The 19,112-nt window shown below is 42.3% G+C and overlaps 1 protein-coding gene across 1 annotated transcript in view; it reads right to left on the minus strand.

Moving 5' to 3' along the window:
* The window catches only part of LOC126281911 (protein krueppel-like), a 68,380-nt gene that overhangs the window by 22,861 nt on the left and 26,407 nt on the right, over nucleotides 1-19,112 (minus strand). The window lies entirely within an intron of this gene.

Raw genomic sequence — 19,112 nt, forward strand, 5'->3', positions numbered from 1 at the left:
TGCATCGGATTTTCAGTGTCGCTTTCATTTTGCGACATATCGGACATTGATCTTCGAATAGCCTCCGTAATAGAATAAGCAAAATTTTAAAGGAAAAGGGTCTCTCTGTGTTTTTTTATGTCCCACAGACTTTAGGCAGATGCTCCTGCGATTTAAAACATAAACAATTGACCATCATGACTAAAATCATCCGCCAAGACTGTCATGAATGTGAGGTCAATCCGTACTATACTCAGGACACCAGAGACGCTAGTGATTAAAGAAGGCAGATTCATCCTTTGCCGAAAATAGGTTAAATAAAACCACAAATGCACAGCGGCTAAGCTCGCTCAATTATCCTCTTAAATACTACAAATTTAAGAAGAATAGATGCGCATGTCCCCACACTTACAACTAATGAGCAAACTCAGTTTAATAATTTACGTCTTTTAGAAAATGTAAAAACGTCTACGTAGAAAACAATCTTGGTGCCTTCATTCATATAGCTCAGCTCCACTGTATGTCACAGTTATAGTAAATGCTGTCCTATTGAAAGTTGTAGAACACAAATGCAACCGCGTCAAAGCCAAGAATCGATGGATGAAGAAGTGACGTGCTACCTTTGCTTGGTTGCCATCTTTGGGAATAGTTTTCTACTAGAAAATGGCTTATGGCCCGAAGTCTAGGTGGTACGATAATAATAAAGTTTTTTAAACAAGACAGAAAAGTGTTTCGTTTACTTAATACAATTCTTCTACCCTGAAAACAAAAATTACGAAGCAAGTAGGTAATAACATACACACTACCATAGACAAGGAAACATTTCTTACTGAAAGAAGTCAACCAGTACCAGAGATAGGTCTTAAGGTGACAGAGTAATAGGAGTTGCTTTATGACGCCAGGAAATCACTTCTCTTGTATCGTTTAGTGAGAAACACAAATGGATTTATATTTATGTTCGATCGAAGTAGAACATTTGCACTGCTAAGGAAGATTGAAACTCTAATCCTTGGATGGTACGCATTTTATTACTCTGGTTAACGTAAAGCTAGATAAATCGACATGTTTCCCTTACGCGAACTTTTTCCTTTATGTGGTAGCAGGAATTGCGTTCTAACTCGTTTCCATATCAACGATTTCCGAAATTGAGGAAACGACGCTTCCTCTTATCAATGTAAAATCAGAGACGAACTCTAGATCAACTGGATAAAGATGAGGAAATGAACTGGGATGGCCTTGAAGGCGTTCACTTCATGTTATTTAGTAATTACTTGGAAACGTAAATCTGTACGACCAAGTGGACAAGGCTGCTGCGTTGTGCTTCCAAAGTTTTCTGCTTTTTGCCGATACAGGTCCATAGTGCTCACAGATACGTCATTCAGACTGGATAACACTCATTCGATTTCTTTGTCAAAAGCTCTACTTTATGACACAATCAGTTCCTCAGTTGCCCTCTATATACCGGCTCCTAGGTTGATGCCATATTACTCGACTTTCGAAAGGCGTTCGGCTCATTTCCGCACTGTCGCTTGCTTCTAAAAGTGCGCGCTTACGGTCTATCCGATGACATATTCGGTTGGATAGAAATCTTTCTAACAGAGGGCAGTATATCGTCCTGAACGGGGAGACTCCAACAGAAACTAGTTTAACATCAGGTGTGTTCCAGGGCAGCGCAATAGGTCCGCCGCTTTTTACGATTTACATAATCATTCTGGTCGATGGTATTGACAGCGGCATTAGACAGTTTGCCGATGATGCTGTAGTCTACAGTAGAGTAGTATCAGACGTAAGTTGTGAACAAATGAATGAGGTTTTGTAGAAAATAAATGCGTGGTGTAATGACTGGCAGTTATCTCTCAACATTAGTAAGTGTAGCGTACTGCGTATAACAAATCGAAAATCCCCATTAATGAACGAGTACAAAATAAACGCCCAGTCTTGGAAGCGGTTACATCCTTCAAGTATCTGGGTGTGACTATTCGAAATGGTCTCAAATGGGACGATCGGATTATACAAGAACGAGTAAGACGAACTCTAGATTGCGGTTTATTGGTAGAAAATATTTAGTACATATTCTTTTCTAAGCTCTGATATAGTTTGATACCGGTTACGCTTCTCATTCAAGCCTCAAATAGTTACAAGACGAGTAAATAAACCACAATTTACATTTTTCAGACGCAAGTGGCTTACATTCCACCCCACAAATCACAGCGGCGCTGTGAAGCCACGTGGCAGTTCTTGTTGCAGAAGCACTGTAAGTTAAGAATCGAGTACTCTGCAAAAGCAGGTAACTACCTGAAAAGAAACAATTGCTAGCATCCCTCCACATGCTAAGCACCACAAAGCGTTCTTCGAACAAATCGATGATGAACTTCAAAGCACTGGATTGCCAATCGAACGTGTATCCCTCTGAGCCACTCACTGCACCACACCATCGCCAATCGAGCAGGATAAATCATCACAGTATGAGTTTTCAAGAACCACTGGACCCTTTAGGGAGAGCCACGTTTCGAGAGACAGGTCTGATGAGCTGAGACTCGGGGAGTGGAGTCTTCCAGAGGCGGTGATCTTTGTTGTTGACTGATAGACGTTTAAAAATAGCCTGCGCAGACCTACCTGTATCCAAGCCGGAGCGTTGGCCGCGGTGCGCTCTGGAAGCGCGACCGGCCGCAACTGGCTGCGTAGTCCCCCCTGTCACGAGGCGGTCTTATCTGACTGACCGTCGAACACGTCAACAAACGATTCCCGCCCACAACAGATCAGCTGGAGACGCGTTTCCGCCGTCGGGCTGTGTGCCGTGCGCTACGCACCAACCTCTCGTCACCACAGTAACGAAATACACCGAGCAAAAAGGGCCGAAAATTTGGCAGAAGAGCTTATTCGCCTGAAATGGCTCTGAGCACTATGCGACTTAACTTCTGAGGTCATCAGTCGCCTAGAACTTAGAACTAATTAAACCTAACTCACCTAAGGACATCACGCACATCCATGCCCGAGGCAGGATTCGAACCTGCGACCGTAGCGGTCGCTCGGTTCCAGACTGTAGCGCCTAGAACCGGACGGCCACTCCGGCCGGCTATTCGCTTGAACTTCTGCATTGTTCACGACCTACTAATAGGTAAAATTGTCAGCAGCGCAGGGGTTGACTTGAACACTGCAGTGGTTTACTAGGCAAGGCCGTATTGGAGGCGGTATGTATTGTGACCAGACGAAATTAAAATCGTTTGGCCACAACTGTGGTTCCTTTGAGTGCTCTGGGAGATGCTTCATCTTTAACTACAACAGATGAATAAGAATAAGAATCTTTATCAGCCGTTTAGTATTTTCTTACAATGGGTTTCGTCAGTAAGTTCAATTACAGTATAAAGATGGTTATATTCTCATAACAGTGAATATATAAATCATATGAATGTTAGTGTAGCACAATAGCACACATTTGGAATTTTATATAGTGTTCATTTCACAATAAAAAAGAAAACATTATACAAACTTATATTAAGCGGGGAGTATTCATGATGATGACACTATGTCATTATCATATACATGTTGATAACACTATGTCATTATCCTAAGATTTTGATACAAATATAGAGCACTCGAAAATATAGAGCACTCGAAATAGGTCTATACCTATATGTTAGATACTGTTTTTCCAAATTTATTTCCTACTACAGGCAGAAGTACCTTTCACTATGTTAAAACAGCAAATCTGCCATATTACAATCTTTATATTCATCAACTGAGTAAAATGCTTTACCTTTGACCCATTTACCCAATATTGCCTTAAATTTATTTTTAGACTCTGTTTGTACAATTTTAGGGAGCGCATTAAACAGTTCGAGGCCTACATGTTTATAACTATTATGTATCTTGGACAATCTAGAGTATGGCAGACCAATTGCGTGGTTTCGTCTTGTATTATGGGTGTGGACAGATAACCTAACGGGATATTGAGCTATGTTTTCTTTTGCGTATAATAAGCAATAATAGATGTTCAAACAAGGAATATGAAACATTAGTTCTCTTTATTACAGTAATGAATAAAAAGATTTACTTGAGACAGTACCTTGTCAGAGGAGACCTCAGAATATTTACAAATGCCACTGACTATGAAAGTGTCACTTCTGCAGGACTCTAAACGGAACGAGAGGAAGAGGAAGACCCAGAATTAGGTCATGAAATAACAACTGGTGGGACACAGCTAGGATGAACATAAACACTGAACGGACAAACAGTGAACTCGACAGATAGAAATCCGGGAGGGTCATAAAGCAGGCGTATGGTCGACAAGGACCTTGCCACACGTAAAGTAAAAAGTCTTTTGTTGTGCTGAAGTACAACGTTGTACAAATGTTAATGCAAAGTGTGACTACCATACTGGACTTGCATTCGGGAGGATGACGTGTCAAACCGCGTTCGACCATCCTGATTTAGGTTTCCAGTGATTTCCCTAAATCGTTCCAGGCAAATGTCAAGAGGCTTCCTTTGAAAGGACGCGGCTGATTCCCTTGCCCATCCTTGAAACATTCCGAGCTTGTGCTCCGTCTCTAATGAACTCCATGTCGACTGGACGTTAAAGGATAATCTTCCTTCATACCTCATACAAAAAAAAAAAAAAAAATTAGTGATCGTACAAGGTGCACAATATGTATGAACAAGCATACAAAAAATTTCATCGCCATTAATTGATTTTAACTTCTTGCAGAATATTTTCTCTGTTCTGTGTTGATGTATTGTTTGAACTGGCATTGGATTTAAAGTTGAAAAAATAAAATAGCAGAATTTCACGTCTACTACAAGAAATTGAGAATGTGATATTCAAATTAATGGTGTGAGTGATTCGTTCATTTTTTTTTTTTTTGATAATAGTAATTTAGCCAAATTATTGAAAGCTGCGCACATAATACAAGCAAGACGCGAAACTGAGCCTCCTAGATGGAACTTAAATTTCACATCCACACAGAACAGACTTCGGATACGCCTTTATGCAAAAACTGCACTTTGATTTTCGTGCCCCCATACTCAATTCTTTATTCGCTGCGATTTAATACTGCATTATAGTCTTTCCAATCTTCCGCCTGCAAATTTCTCTCTGACGTAGCTCTTCCAACGTTGTTTTTCGAGCGTCCTCCTCCTCTTCTGTTAGTTGGAATCTATTCCATCATATTGTTTGGCCATCTGTCTTCACCCAAACGGCATGCATGCCTACACCATCTCACACAGTTTGCTTCGACTGTATGCATTACCGTGACGCCCATATCAATTCTGACGACAGGAACGTGAGGAGAACGGAAAAAGTCTCCGACGCGGCCAGAAATTGAGCCAAAGACCCATCGGTTAGCAATCCACCGGACCGCGCTGACCACGCAGCTGTGCAGGACATGCTCAGGTTCATTTTCTTCTACATGTCCTCATTTTTAATCTCACACCAAGTGTCATTCTGCAGAAACATCTCCAAAATCGCAACTCCACTGACAATTATTTCATCTTAAACCTTTCAGTTATTTATCATGTTTCTGCCTCATAAGTTGCTATGCTTTCTACAAATCCTTTAAATATACTCATCCTCGTTTCTGGTCTACAAAACGTGCACCATAAAACGCCACTTAATTGTCTGGTTGCTTGTCCAGCATAGCCAACACTGATCTTATTTCGTTTTCACTGTCTCCATTTTTTTTATATAATGACTCCCATGTATTTATAAGAATCGATAGGCCTTACTGTCCCAGAGTCTAACTTCAGCTATTGATTTACTCCTCCAGTAAGCAGGTATCCCATTTTCTCTGAATTGATGGTTAAACTCCATTTCTCATATTCTCCGTGTAATTTTCTTTCCATCTAGTTCACGCCATACTCATCCTCGGTAAAAATGATTTAATCATCAGCAAACTGCGAAGTACAGTGCTTCTCATCATCTACAGACACAACCACACTACGACTGGAGCATTGTCATAACCGTATGGTAGACTTCAAGTGTATTTTAAGTAATTTAGGTGCTATAGCGTGTCCTTGTCGTAGTTCTTTGGTCACTGGAATCTCTCCAGATATTTTTGTACCCACTTTAATTATGCAGGTTGTGCCGCAATATGCAGATCTAACAGTTTGAACCTATAACCATTTCACTCCTTCCTCTGACACTGCAGTCCACAATTTACAAAGGAGAATCTTAAGATCAATGAAAACCACATGGGTCTCAAATAATCCATTCTACCGGCGTTATATACAATAAATTAGAAAATTATTGGTAATGTACAAAACAAACTCTGACATGAAACTTCCTGGCAGATTAAAACTGTGTGCTGGACCGACACTCGAACACGGGACCTTTGCCTTTCGCGGGCAAGTGCTCTACCATCCGAGCTACCCAAGCACGACTCACGACTCGTTCTCGCCAGTACCTCGTCTTCTACCTTCCAAACTTCACAGAAGCTCTTCTGCGAACATCGCAGAACTATTACTCCTGGAAGAAAGGATAGTTTCGCAAGGTTCGCAGAAGAGCTTCTGTGAAGTTTAGAAGGTAGGAGACGAGGTACTGGCGGAATATAAGCTGCGAGGACGGGTTGTGAGTCGTGCTTGGGTAGCTCGGATGGTAGAGCATTTGCCCGTGAAAGGCAAAGGCCCTGAGTTCGCGTCTCGGTCCGGAACACAGTTTTAATCTGCCATCAAGTTTCATATCAGCACACACTCCACTGCAGAGTGAAAATCTCATTCTGCCATACTCCGATATCTCGCAATCATGATGACGGTGGTTCAAATTCACGTCCCGCCATAGAGATTTAGGTTTTCCGTGACAGTCCAAACTCTGTTGAGGCAAACGCCAATACTGTTCCTCAGGAAGCGGACGGTGGGTTTCCTTCCTCATCCTTTCCCAGTCCGAATTTGTTCTCCCTCTCTTAATGGCTGCTCCATCTCTTAACGACCTAGAGGGCGACGGGACCTTAAATCCTCTAGTCCTTTATCTTCTTTCTTCACATTTTGGTAGATATCACAGCTCAAGACATTGCAGACCAAACATTGTAAAAAAAATAGAACTTGATCATTTGTGGTTATATCTTAAGAGTGCAGAGTTATATCGAATTGTTAGTTCTGGCATTCCTCATTGGCATAAGCGACTTTTATTCAGTGACGTAGATACTCAGCAAATACAGTTAAAGGTCAACGAGGTGAGGGGAGGAGGGAGAAGGAGGGTGACGATGAATCTATAAACTAACATCGGTTTGTGTTTTCCTGTACCCTTTCCTCTTACGCCCTGACAAGAAATTCAAACGCGACTGGTTTCAGGAGAACGCAGCGTACAAACCGACGTGCACGTGCACAAATTTCGGCGGTCTATGAACAATTGCAAGTGAAAGCTAAGATAGTTCCTTTGAAGGTGCCACGGCTGATTTTCTCCTCCATCCCTATCTCTCATGACATATAGATCGGAGCAAAGTTTTTAATGTTCCTGTAGAATAACTCTTTAACTTGTGAGTTAAGCAGCCACGACTTCCTCTGATATGTGTGGGCCGCGTAGCTCCTCTGGTGAGGTACTTTGCAGCAAGGGTAGGTGTGAAGACGGGCTGCTCGTCATCAGTCACTGTTCATATTTTAACGGATTTGCGATCCCAGACTACTCTGTCAATACAGTTTTTTAACTGTATTGACACAGTAGTCGATGTTCCCTTATGACTTAAAAAGTCTAATTTTTGCTCCTTCCTTTCTTTACAGAATGGAGAGTAACGTCCTAGTACGTGAGCGATAAGAAAATAATAGAATATTTCGGGCTTCTAGCCGCACCAGGTGGCTAAAATCACACGAGCTTTATTGACGAGTCGGCTGCTATTCGGCTATTTACAATGGCCGAGCGTTCGTAGAACCTTAAACATTTGTCGCTGGTCGGACCCAAGGCAGATTTGACTCATTCACATCGTCATGTGACGATGCATTTGTATATGTGATGTGAAAAGATTTCATCTTAGTATTGCTAAGAAATTTATAATCACATTATTTCTAGAAAAATATTTGGATAAACAGTTTTCATCTTGGGAGAAAAATGTTGCTTCTTGTTAACGTGGTTTGTTGAATTTGGACAAAAATATTCTCTGAACTATAGGAAATAGCTTAAGATGCAACTAATTATTAGTCAGGACATTATCAGATCGAATTTGATGTATCTCCTAGTTTTTGTGTGTTAATTTTACATCAAAAAATCTTTTTTATGAGCAAAATGGAACGAAAATAGTTCTAAAATACCGTTGTCATTATCTCCTAGTAATCATATTTTAACTTTTAGGTAATTTCATACGATTAATGTGCGCCTGGTACAAGGAATTTATCTATTTTGTCTATTTCATATAGTCATAATATTTGTAGCCGCCAGTGTTGTTGCTCCGTAATCCATTGAAGCAATCACCCCATCATTCAGCTAGACTGATCGGCGCAAACGACTGAAAACTGAAAACGTTGCTGGCATAGAGATTACGCAGACAGCGCCATATCTCGTGCGTTTATCAAGATGACAAGATTTGACGGCAGATTGCGTAAGGTTAGTTCTGCTGCCAAGGCGACAGATAATCTCCGTCTTCTGTTTGACTGCCTTGTATGCTGTCGGCTGGCGTTGTTTGTCAGGCAGCAGTGTACCCCTTGCCACACCACCACTGCGTCAGATAAGAAAATTCGGCACGCAGCGCAATATTAAGCTTAAGCTTAGCGTCGATGCGTATGAGTGTCGACTGCTTGGAGCCATTCATACATTTAGTACTTTCTCTTGAACGCAAAATTGGCATCCGTACAAAGTTACGACGTTCACAAATGTGCGAGTGTTGTACGATAGCAAATTAACCTTAAATTACTAAAGCCGCGAAAAATTTACGATTCCAGTAAGGTACAAAACAGGACATTTTATACTTAATTTGGTATTAACGTACCGGTGCTTTTGGACATCTAATAATTGTAATTAACTAATGCATAATCCATAAATTATGACTTCCTTCGAGTAAATTTGTAGTAATATAATTTACAATGGTTTAGGAGCAATGTAACGTTTTCCCCCCTTTAGTATTCGAGGGTTAACTGGAAAAGTGTAGCCTTCCTTCCGCCATATTTTGCTGGATATTAATTGAAATAGTTTTCTTTGCGATGATCTGAGATGGGTAAAGAATAGTTAACGGAGACTGCTAACCAAAGGGGTCCGGTTTCGATTCCCGGCTGGGTAGGAGATTTTCTCCGTTCATGGACTAGGTATTATGTTGTCCCTACGTCCGTATCCTCGTAAATAACAAAAATTACGTCGCCAATATACTGTCGTATCGTCTTTTTATTACTGAGATGGCTGAATCGACACGAACCGAAAGCCAACAAAAATAAAAAAAATAATAAAAAAACGTTAACAGAGAGAATACACTTCGTACAAAACTTGAATATCGTTTATATTGTTTCGCAAGTAACACACTTCCGAACAATGCTTATACCTAACCGTGCACATATCAGTAGTTAAATTTAGTTCCCCTTTCAGACTGAAGCTTGCTATTGCTGTAGTACTTTTCCAAAGTAAACTACCCAACTATAACGGGACACGGTAACCTTAATAACTGTTCAAATAATAATACAGCCAGCCAATTGATGATGTAATGATTTGACCACTGATTTCGTGTGTAATTACGTGTACCCTCCGCAGGCAAACCGATAAACCACTCACTGTTGCCCTACCATCCGATAGGAAACGTCCAAGCTCGTATTTTATCAACGTACCCAAATTTCGCACTGCTTTGGTGCGAAATGGGTGCGACTCGACCATATACCACCGTTCCGCGCGAATTCTGAACAGTGGCTGCCCAGAGCCAGGTATGTTAGTTATAACTGAAAGTTCCGGTTTCCCGTTATATCGGTTTTTTCTACGCCATTTCAACCTAACTGTTAAAACCGATCAAAATAACTGGTTCCAACCGATTTTCGGGTATTTATTCCTATTATTTCTTGTAATAAACGTAGAAATCGGACAAAGATTTAAAAAATTTGACTCTCGCTGTTTCAAAATACATAGCATTAAACTATTAAATTAAATAGGCAATTAAAAGAAAATTTACTCCACCCACCATTCGCTGCTTTTACCGGAAAGTGATAGGTGGTTGAGTACTACGAAAAGAAGAAGTCGACTGTATTCTCCGATAGATTCTAATTTTTTGAAATATCGCTAAAAAATCAAGTTGTAATCGAGCATCAAACGTTTATTAGAGCGTTACAGCAGTCAGTGCTAAAAGATAAAAACTGAGGCTGAAAAACTCTATTTTTCGCTTTAATTTGTCCGTTTTAGAAGGTTACAAGCACATCAGCTACATTCTGTTTTTATTGTATACTATGGATGAATTGTTGTTAAGTTATTAATTTATTACTGTTACCATAATTTCCTTACACTTTTATTACTTTAAAGATGTGGCAGAGAAATCTTCAATCTTTTAAAGCAAATGAAGCATTGTGCTTCATTGCTGCGTCATTCCGTAAAAGTATTTCCAGACTGTGCTTGGTGCCATTCTGCAATGCAATGGATGTTCGGCAACGACGGCGAGAGACTACCGAATAGGCTAGACCAGGTGGGGGAAAGTCTGCACATACGCGCACACTTAAAGCCACGACAGGTGCCTTATTCTCTCAACAACGCTGTTCCGTTTCCTATTCCATGCGTTTGTTGCTCGTTTCTATCGACGTTGTCATTAATATACTGTAGCTCTGACCACTTTTCCCGTTTTTTGTAAGAACACAACGTTTCATCAACACAAATTTTACGAATAAAAATTACTCCTTTTCAAAAAATGGTTTATTTAAAAATGAAAATTTTTGATACAGTTTTTTTACTTGGTTATTAGTAAAAAATAAAAAAAATCTGTTATAACCGAGACCAAACAAATACCGAAAAATAGCCGTTACTCAGAGCTAAAATACTGGTATCGGTTTTTCCCATTAGTACACGAGAGCCCACGCCTTGCATAAAGGCACCTGAATAGTGGCGTTGGGACACTGTTGAACGAAGTAATAGGTCTCCCGCCAGAATAGGCGCGCTCAGTTCTTAATCTTAAGAGAACTTCACAACTGCTTTAAAAAAATGGTGAGGTATGTTTACCTACTTATCTACCGTCGTACGTCCTTTCACCTTCGTGCAAATATTTAGGCTAAGCGAAGATTCCAATTTTGAGTTATCTTATAAGAGAATCGCTGTCGAAGACCACAAAATACGCACTCATCAACCGAATCGACGTCGTCATTTGACTGGAATAGCTGCCCAATGATTCATATTCTGAGACTGTGTAACAGGAAATGTCGTACGGCGCAGGGTCCTGGAGATTAATCTCAAAAAGGCACTGGATCACACGGCCGTTGGTGTAGTCCAACCATATGCCGCTCTTAAAGTGTGAGGCGCTGCCTGCGCAGTCCTGCTGAGAGTCTTCCTGCGCAGCATTACTTAATTTTTGCCACCAGCGTTCTTCTTTCGCATGGTCGAGATAGCTTGAATCCAAATCTGTTCTTTTTTATTGTTCCACTCTTACCAAGAATTCGAAGAGAGTTCCTTACCCCATAGCAACACCAGCTGTATCCTAACACTGTCTTCGCTTTTTCGATACAGTTTCACCACCTGCAAACCAATGCTAGGGTTGTTGGTTCACCTCGGTTCACACGTCATGACACATTACCAACAGACATAAAACCCAATTGGACTGTAGCAAACTCCGAGGAAAAAGGATCATTCCAAAAAATGAAAACAATTTACTGCGACACTTGCTGTTTTATTAGACACTAAACATTTCAAGGTAACACGCTCCTCATCACATGCCTTTGCATTATATTACGTCTACGCCAAGGTTGGTACACAGTGTATATTAATGCTGCTATCAATAAGTATCACTGTCCATCGCTCGGTGCCGTTTCTAAAACTAAATGAGAACCAGACTTAAATAGTAGAAATAAGCGTATGTGCATCTCACTTACTTGTTATACACAAGGTGTTCATCCCTATGTTCCCACCAAAGTTGGGGATAAAAACAACTGCGCGAACTGAGCACTGCTCTACACAAGAGTGCTGTCACTGACTGCGGAGATATCTCACGTCGCTTCTGAGCAGTCGGCGCAGCTCAGAAAGGATCTCTCAGGTTGTGCTCTCTCTCATCCGCATGGCAAAAAAAGGAGCAGATTCTGCGAAATATTGTGCAATATAGAAACGTAGACTGGCGTCGCACCTGAGAAACATCAGACTCTGTGCTCGCACAAGTCTAAAACTTCAGTCCACTTCTTTACAGCATCTCGTCTGATTAAGTGTCTTCAGCAAATAGATCGCATAGCAACGCAGTAGCACTGTCAATGGTTAAAATATTCCAATCCATGTCACTGAACGCAGCTATTAATTCAAAATCGAAGTAGTACGTATTTCATGCACGAAACATGAGGCAAGTGCAGACTGAATAAGCACTCTCAGTTATTGGTCCCTGCAAATCGTTATTGCTTTTAAATACGATAACGCTGCAGGCGTTGACGTAATGCTTTGATGTAAAGAATGTATAGTTTCCAGTATTTCATCAGCGAATCACTTAGTAATTATGTGTATAATACGACGTAAATCACTACTTTTTCGCATTATATTCCATTTACTGTGCTCACTAGTTAAATACATAGCCTGAGGTAACAATACAAGTAAAAATGCGAAACAGAACGCTATAAAATATATTTTTGTAAAAATACGTCACAAGCTGCTTCTGGTCATTTTCTTGCAACTAAAGGTCTTTATTAAGGCTGTACATCACGATTTTAAGAAGATTGTAATAAAATACTTGTTAATCAATAAGCTACGAAGATAAATTTTGAAATAAAAAGAACCATTAGAGATCAGAGGCAAAACTTTGGAAACAAAATAATTCATACTAAAAACCACAAAAATAATACAAGAATAACATAAAAAATATAAAATCAAAGAAAGAATGTGTCAATTCCAGCACTAATAACTGGTGTGAACTATAGATGCCGGAGGGAAAGACGAAGAAAAACTGCAGTTCCTGAGATTGATTAAGGACTACAAAATGGAATATTACATCTCAAAAAAATTTGAATTGCCGAAGCAAGCTAGATATAAAGAGTCTTCGAAAACATTATTTCGTTGACAACAACAGAATACTAAAGGCCGTCATGGAGTATCAGCCAAGTGGCAAGTGCCGTGCAGGACGTGGCGATAAGAACTTCTGGATAATTTATGATCGGAATAAGAGCGAGAAAATGGTTCCTTTCTTCCCTTCCAAACAGGTGACTGCTTGATTCCATCAGCGTGATTAGACATTTGGTACTTGTGTTCCACATGTAATTATATTTCCGTCGACATCTTGATCATGAAATTAAGGAAAAATTGTACGCAACGAGAAGAATGCTGTAACGTTGGGGAGACATTTACACACTGAGGTGACAAAAGTCATGCGACACCTGCTAATATCGTTCGAACCAACTTTCTCCCTCCGTAGTGCACCGGCCGGCCGTGTGACCGAGCTGTTCGAGTCGCTTCAGTCCGGAACCGCGTTGCTGCTACGGTCGCAGGTTCGAATCCTGCCTCTGGCACGAATGTATGTGATGTCCTTAGATTAGCTAGATTTAAGCAGTTCTAACTCTAGGGGACTGATAACCTCATATGTTAAGTCCCATAGTGCTTAGAGCCATGTGAACCCTTTGAACCGTAGTGCACCAACTCGACGTGGCATGGACTCAACGAGACGATGGAGGAGGTCCGCTCCATAAATATTGAGCTTCCTCTGTAGCCATCCATAATCGTGAAAGTGTTGCTGGTACAGGAGTTTACGCACGAACTGATCTCTTGATTATGCCCCATTAATGTTCGATGGGATTCACGTCCGGTGATTTGGATGCCCAAACCATTCGCACGAGTTACCCGGAATCATGAACAATTGTGGCGCGGTGACATGGCGCATTGGCTCAAATGGCTCTGAGCACTATGGGACTTAACATCTGAGGTCATCAGTCACCTAGAACTTAGAACTACTAAACCTAACTAACGTAAGGACATCACACACATCCATGCCCGAGGCAGATTTGGAACCTGCGACCCTAACGGTAGCGCGGTTCCAGACTGTAGCGCCTAGAACCGCCCGGCCACCCCGGCCAGCATGGCGCATTGTCATCCATAAAAATTCCATAGTTGATTCGGAATGCCAGCAGATGGTCTCAGTTGGTTCAGATAGACCAGAGAACTCGCTCTGTTCCATGTAAACACAGCCTACACCATTATGGAACCACCACTAGCTTGCGCAGTGCTTTGCCGCCAACTTGGGTCCATGGCTTCGCGGGGTCTGCACCACATTCGAAGCCTACCATCTGCTCCTACCAGCTGAAATTGGGACTCATCTGACCAGGCCACGGTTTTCCAGTCGCCTGGGGTCCAACCGATGTGGTAAAGAGCCCAGGAGAGGTGCTGCGGGCGATGCCGTGCTGTTAGCAAAGGCACTCGTGTCGGTCCTGTGCTGCCACAATCCAATAACAACAAATTTCACAGCACTGTTCTAAGGGACAGATTCGTCGTACTTCCCAAATTGATTTTTGCGGCTACTTCACACAATGTTGCTTGTCTCTTAGCACTGACAGCTCTACGTAAACGCCGCTGCTCTCGGTCGTGAAGTGAAGGCCGTCGGCCACTGTGCTGTCCACGGTAAGAGGCAGCGTCTGAAAGTTGGTACCCTCGGCACACTCTTGACACTGTGGATCTCGGAATACTGAATTCCCTCACGGATTCCAGAATGAAATTTTCCACGTGTCTAGCTCCAAATACCATTCTTCGTTCAAAGTCTGTTATTCCTGTCGTGACACCATAATCACGTAGGAAATTATTTCACATGAGTACAAATAACACCTCTGCCAATGCACTCTCCTTTTCTACATTGCGAACGCGATACTACCGTCATCTGTATATGTCTATATCGCTATCCCACGACTTTTGACATCTTAATGTATGGTTACCGTTCTTGCAGCGGCGAATTCGAAATGAAACAAAAAGTGCAGCTAAGTGACTAAATTACATGTGCTGTATTTAGTACGAAATGAAGAAATTCTCACCTGAAATACTCTTTTGTTCAGTTAATGTGATTGTACTATATTGTATTGTATGGTAACTGGGGCCCTAGAAACGACGGAGAAGCTCCGTCCCCGCCGCAGACGCAGTGGTCCACAATCCCACGACTACCGCAGTCCACTTCACCCCTCCGCCGTCCCATACCGAACCCAGGGTTATTGTTCGGTTCGGCCCCCGGTAGACCCCCCAGGAAACGTCTCACGCCAGACTAGTGTAACCCCTATGTTTCTGTGGTAGAGTATGGTGGTGTACGCGTACATGGAAAACTTGTTTGCGCAGCAATCGACGACATATCGTAACTGAGGCGGAATATGGGGAACGAGCCCGCATTCGCCGAGGCAGATGGAAAACCACCTAAAAACCATCCACAGACTGGCCGGTTCACCGGACCTCAACACAAATCCGCCGGGCGGATTCGTGCCGGGGACCAGGCGCTCCATCCCGCCCGGAAAGGCGTGCGTTAGACCGCACGGCCAACCGGGCGGGCAGTTAACGTGATAGTAATGAAAGCAAAGCGCTTACTTGGCTTGACTTAAATTAGACTTTAAGTTAATTTAGTTACATGTGTTTCGAATTTTTGTTTGTAATCTGTCACTCATTTGAGAGCCACGTTTGTAATAAGTCGTTTCTTAGCGGCGCGGAGCAGTGGCTACGATGTTATAGATGGACAGCGTGTCGGAGCGAGTTCCGAGAACTCATCCTGAGCAACGTGCTGCTGGTTGAGGTGAGGTCAGGTGGGAGAGGGTGGTCAACAAGATAGCAGCAGCCTTCCTCTCCTATCGGACGACGGCCCCTTTCTCCGACTGGACTCCGAGCCACAGACCAACAGCTTTCGTGGTTTCAATTGCCAGATAAAACCGAGGAACGGATAACAAAGTTGCTTACATTAGGTTCCAAGAAACGGGCTCTAGGTAACTTCTCAGTGCTCAGGACAACAGGAAATTCCATTGTGCGCCAGTCAGTTGTCGGCAAGGAACAAATAACAAAACGTGCACTATTGTGTGTTTAGTAACGAAATTATAGTACGTCAAAGAGATTCGAGCACGTAAGGAGGTAAACAATCAGTTTCCTCTCTTCGTTGTGATTACGAAAGGTACGAAGCATCCTCCACCACGCATCATGGAAAGGCTTGCGGAGCAGTCTAGTCTGTGTAAACGACCTCTCAGTCAGATAGCAGAAAGTAGCTCGTCTACAGTACGCAGCAGTGAATTATCGTTACAATAGACAGCGACAAATATGACCAGTGGAGAAAAAAGTAACATGTTCGACACATTCACTACTTTTCAGGCGCAAAAATACTTGAGATTTTTTAACAATTTCCGTTTAAATCCTCGGCGCCCATCTGGACATACAAAAACCGTCTCTACTCGTGTGAAACGATGGTAAAAGCTAATCACAACATTTTGACCACTTACATGTGCTGTGGAGCGAAAACGCACAACACAAAATAACAGCAATTGCGAAAGTGAAGAAAATTTATAAACGAGACATCTTGTCATTATGTGCGAGGAAGTATAGAAATTAGGCAAAATGCAGAAAAAAGTGTCGGTACGCACATAGTCGATGTAGCCACAAAAAAATAAAGGTCGGGAAGAAAAAAACTGCTAAAGACATTACTTAATTTTGAGGTTATTTCAAGTTCGAGAAAAGTCACCACTATGGAGATAGTCTGTCAGGGGCACTGTCATATTTGTGGTGACAACATTACTTGAGTATATGGAGCTATTTCCTGAATATTTAGGTGTAAATGACACATGAACCCCAAACGCTGTTTACAGTGTATTAATTTAATTCGGGATCAATCGGTTTGTTGCCCTCATTACCTTTATTTTTGTGAAAATACCTTAAAAACAGTGAAACCGCTAGGAAAACGCTGGAACAATCATCGACAGGTACAACAAAAGATACAGTAAGACAACAACCCTCAGACGAAACGCTTTTATCGCAATGTGTTCAGCCTGTACTGACGGTGGTTAGTACCGCACGTAACAAATGCAGGTCTGTTCCGTAACCGTTACTTTGTAACATGTCGAATACCACGATGACGGTGAAACGTACAGCGATGCACCATCACATGCCGTACACGTTCTAGCAGTGTGATCTCGTTGCCGTCTCTGCGGTAACGGTTCAGCATAGCATCGCTATGCAACTATGCCACCCCATCATTGCATTCAGTAAACCCATACCTCTCCGTCCGAACAGGCCTCGTAAGACCCATCGCTACCGACCGGCTGCCGTGTCACCCTCAGCCGATAGGCGTCACTGGATGCAGCATTGACGAGCCTGTTGTCAGCACACCGCTCTCCCGGTCGTTGTCAGTTGCCCTGACCAGAGCGGCTACTTCTCACTCAAGTAGCTCCTCAGTTGGCCTCACAAGAGCTGAGTGCTCACCACTTGCCAACAGCGCTCGGCAGACCCAGACGTTATCCCATCCCAAACGCTAGTGAAGTCCAACACGACTTCGGTGATCTCACGGGAAACGGTGTCACAACAGTGGCGAGGCCGTTGGCGAACCTGTACACGAGATGCATATTTGCCGACTCTTCATCGTCTATACTACAATGTACCATCGTTAACGCACAGTTAACACTGGGGGATAAACAGAGGCTAGATAGAACCGAGGATTACTGAGTGCAAGTTTGAAGGTGAAGAATAACATGAGCATTACTGTTGTCAACAGCTGGTTGTTGTTGTTGTGGTCTTCAGTCCTGAGACTGGTTTGATGCACCTCTCCATGCTACTCTATCCTGTGCAAGCTTCTTCATCTCCCAGTACCTACTGCAACCTACATCCTTCTGAATCTGCTTGGTGTATTCATCTCTTGGTCTCCCTCTACGATTTTTACCCTCCACGCTGCCCTCCAATGCTAAATTTGTGATCCCTTGATGCCTCAGGACATGTCCTACCAACCGATCCTTTCTTCTAGTCAAGTTGTGCCACAGACTTCTCTTCTCCGCAATCCTGCTCAATACCTCCTCATTAGTTACATGATCTACCCACCTAATCTTCAACATTCTTCTGTAGCATCACATTTCGAAAGCTTCTATTCTCTTCTTGTCCAAACTATTTATTGTCCATGTTTCACTTTCATACATGGCTACGCCCCATACAAATACTTTCAGAAACGACTTCCTGACACTTAAATCTATACTCGATGTTAACAAATTTCTCTTCTTCAGAAACGCTTTCCTCACCATTGCCAGTCTACATTTTATATCCTCTCTACTTCGACCATCATCAGTTATTTTGCTCCCCAAATAGCAGAACTCCTTTACTACTTTAAGTGTCTCATTTCCAAATGTAATTCCCTCAGCATAACCCGACTTAATTCGACTACATTCCATTATACTCGTTTTGCTTTTGTTGATGTTCATCCTATATCCTCCTTTCAAGACACAACAGTTGGTACCGTGATTGAATGCAACAATTTTGTTACCAAATAAGACACACAGAGCACACCACCGACACTTCTATACGCATACTGGTATCTTCAGTTAAATGTAGTTACAAAGGCAAATGGCGGTAGGAATTTATACGAAATGCAATTACTCTGTAACGAGACATCGGAGTTCACGGGTCTCTTGCACAAAAATACAAAAAATATCCCTAAGTACCTCCGAAATTTGGCGTTACTGGGCTATGACAGCAGACGACCGAAGCAAGTGCCTTTTCTAACACCACGACACGTCTGCAGCGCATCTCCTGGGCTCGGGATCGTATCGGCTGGACCCTAGGCTACTGGAAAACCATGGCCTGGTCACATGAATCCCGATTTCTGTTCATGAGAGCTGATGGTAGGGTCCTAGTGCCTACGAGGCACAGCACATGATGTTGGTGACCTCATAAAGATGTGCACTGACGTTAAGTGGAATGGACAAGTTCCTCTGGTCCAATTTAACCCGTCATTGACTGGACAAGTTTATGTTCGGCCATTTGGAGACCGTTTGCAGCCAAACAAAGATGGCGTTACTATCGATGACAATGCACCCGGCCACCGGACCACAATTATTCGCAACTGCTTTGAAGAACATTCTGGACAACTCGA

Source organism: Schistocerca gregaria, chromosome 7, assembly GCF_023897955.1.
Source record: "Schistocerca gregaria isolate iqSchGreg1 chromosome 7, iqSchGreg1.2, whole genome shotgun sequence".
In the NCBI taxonomy this organism is placed as follows: Eukaryota; Metazoa; Arthropoda; class Insecta; order Orthoptera; family Acrididae; genus Schistocerca; species Schistocerca gregaria.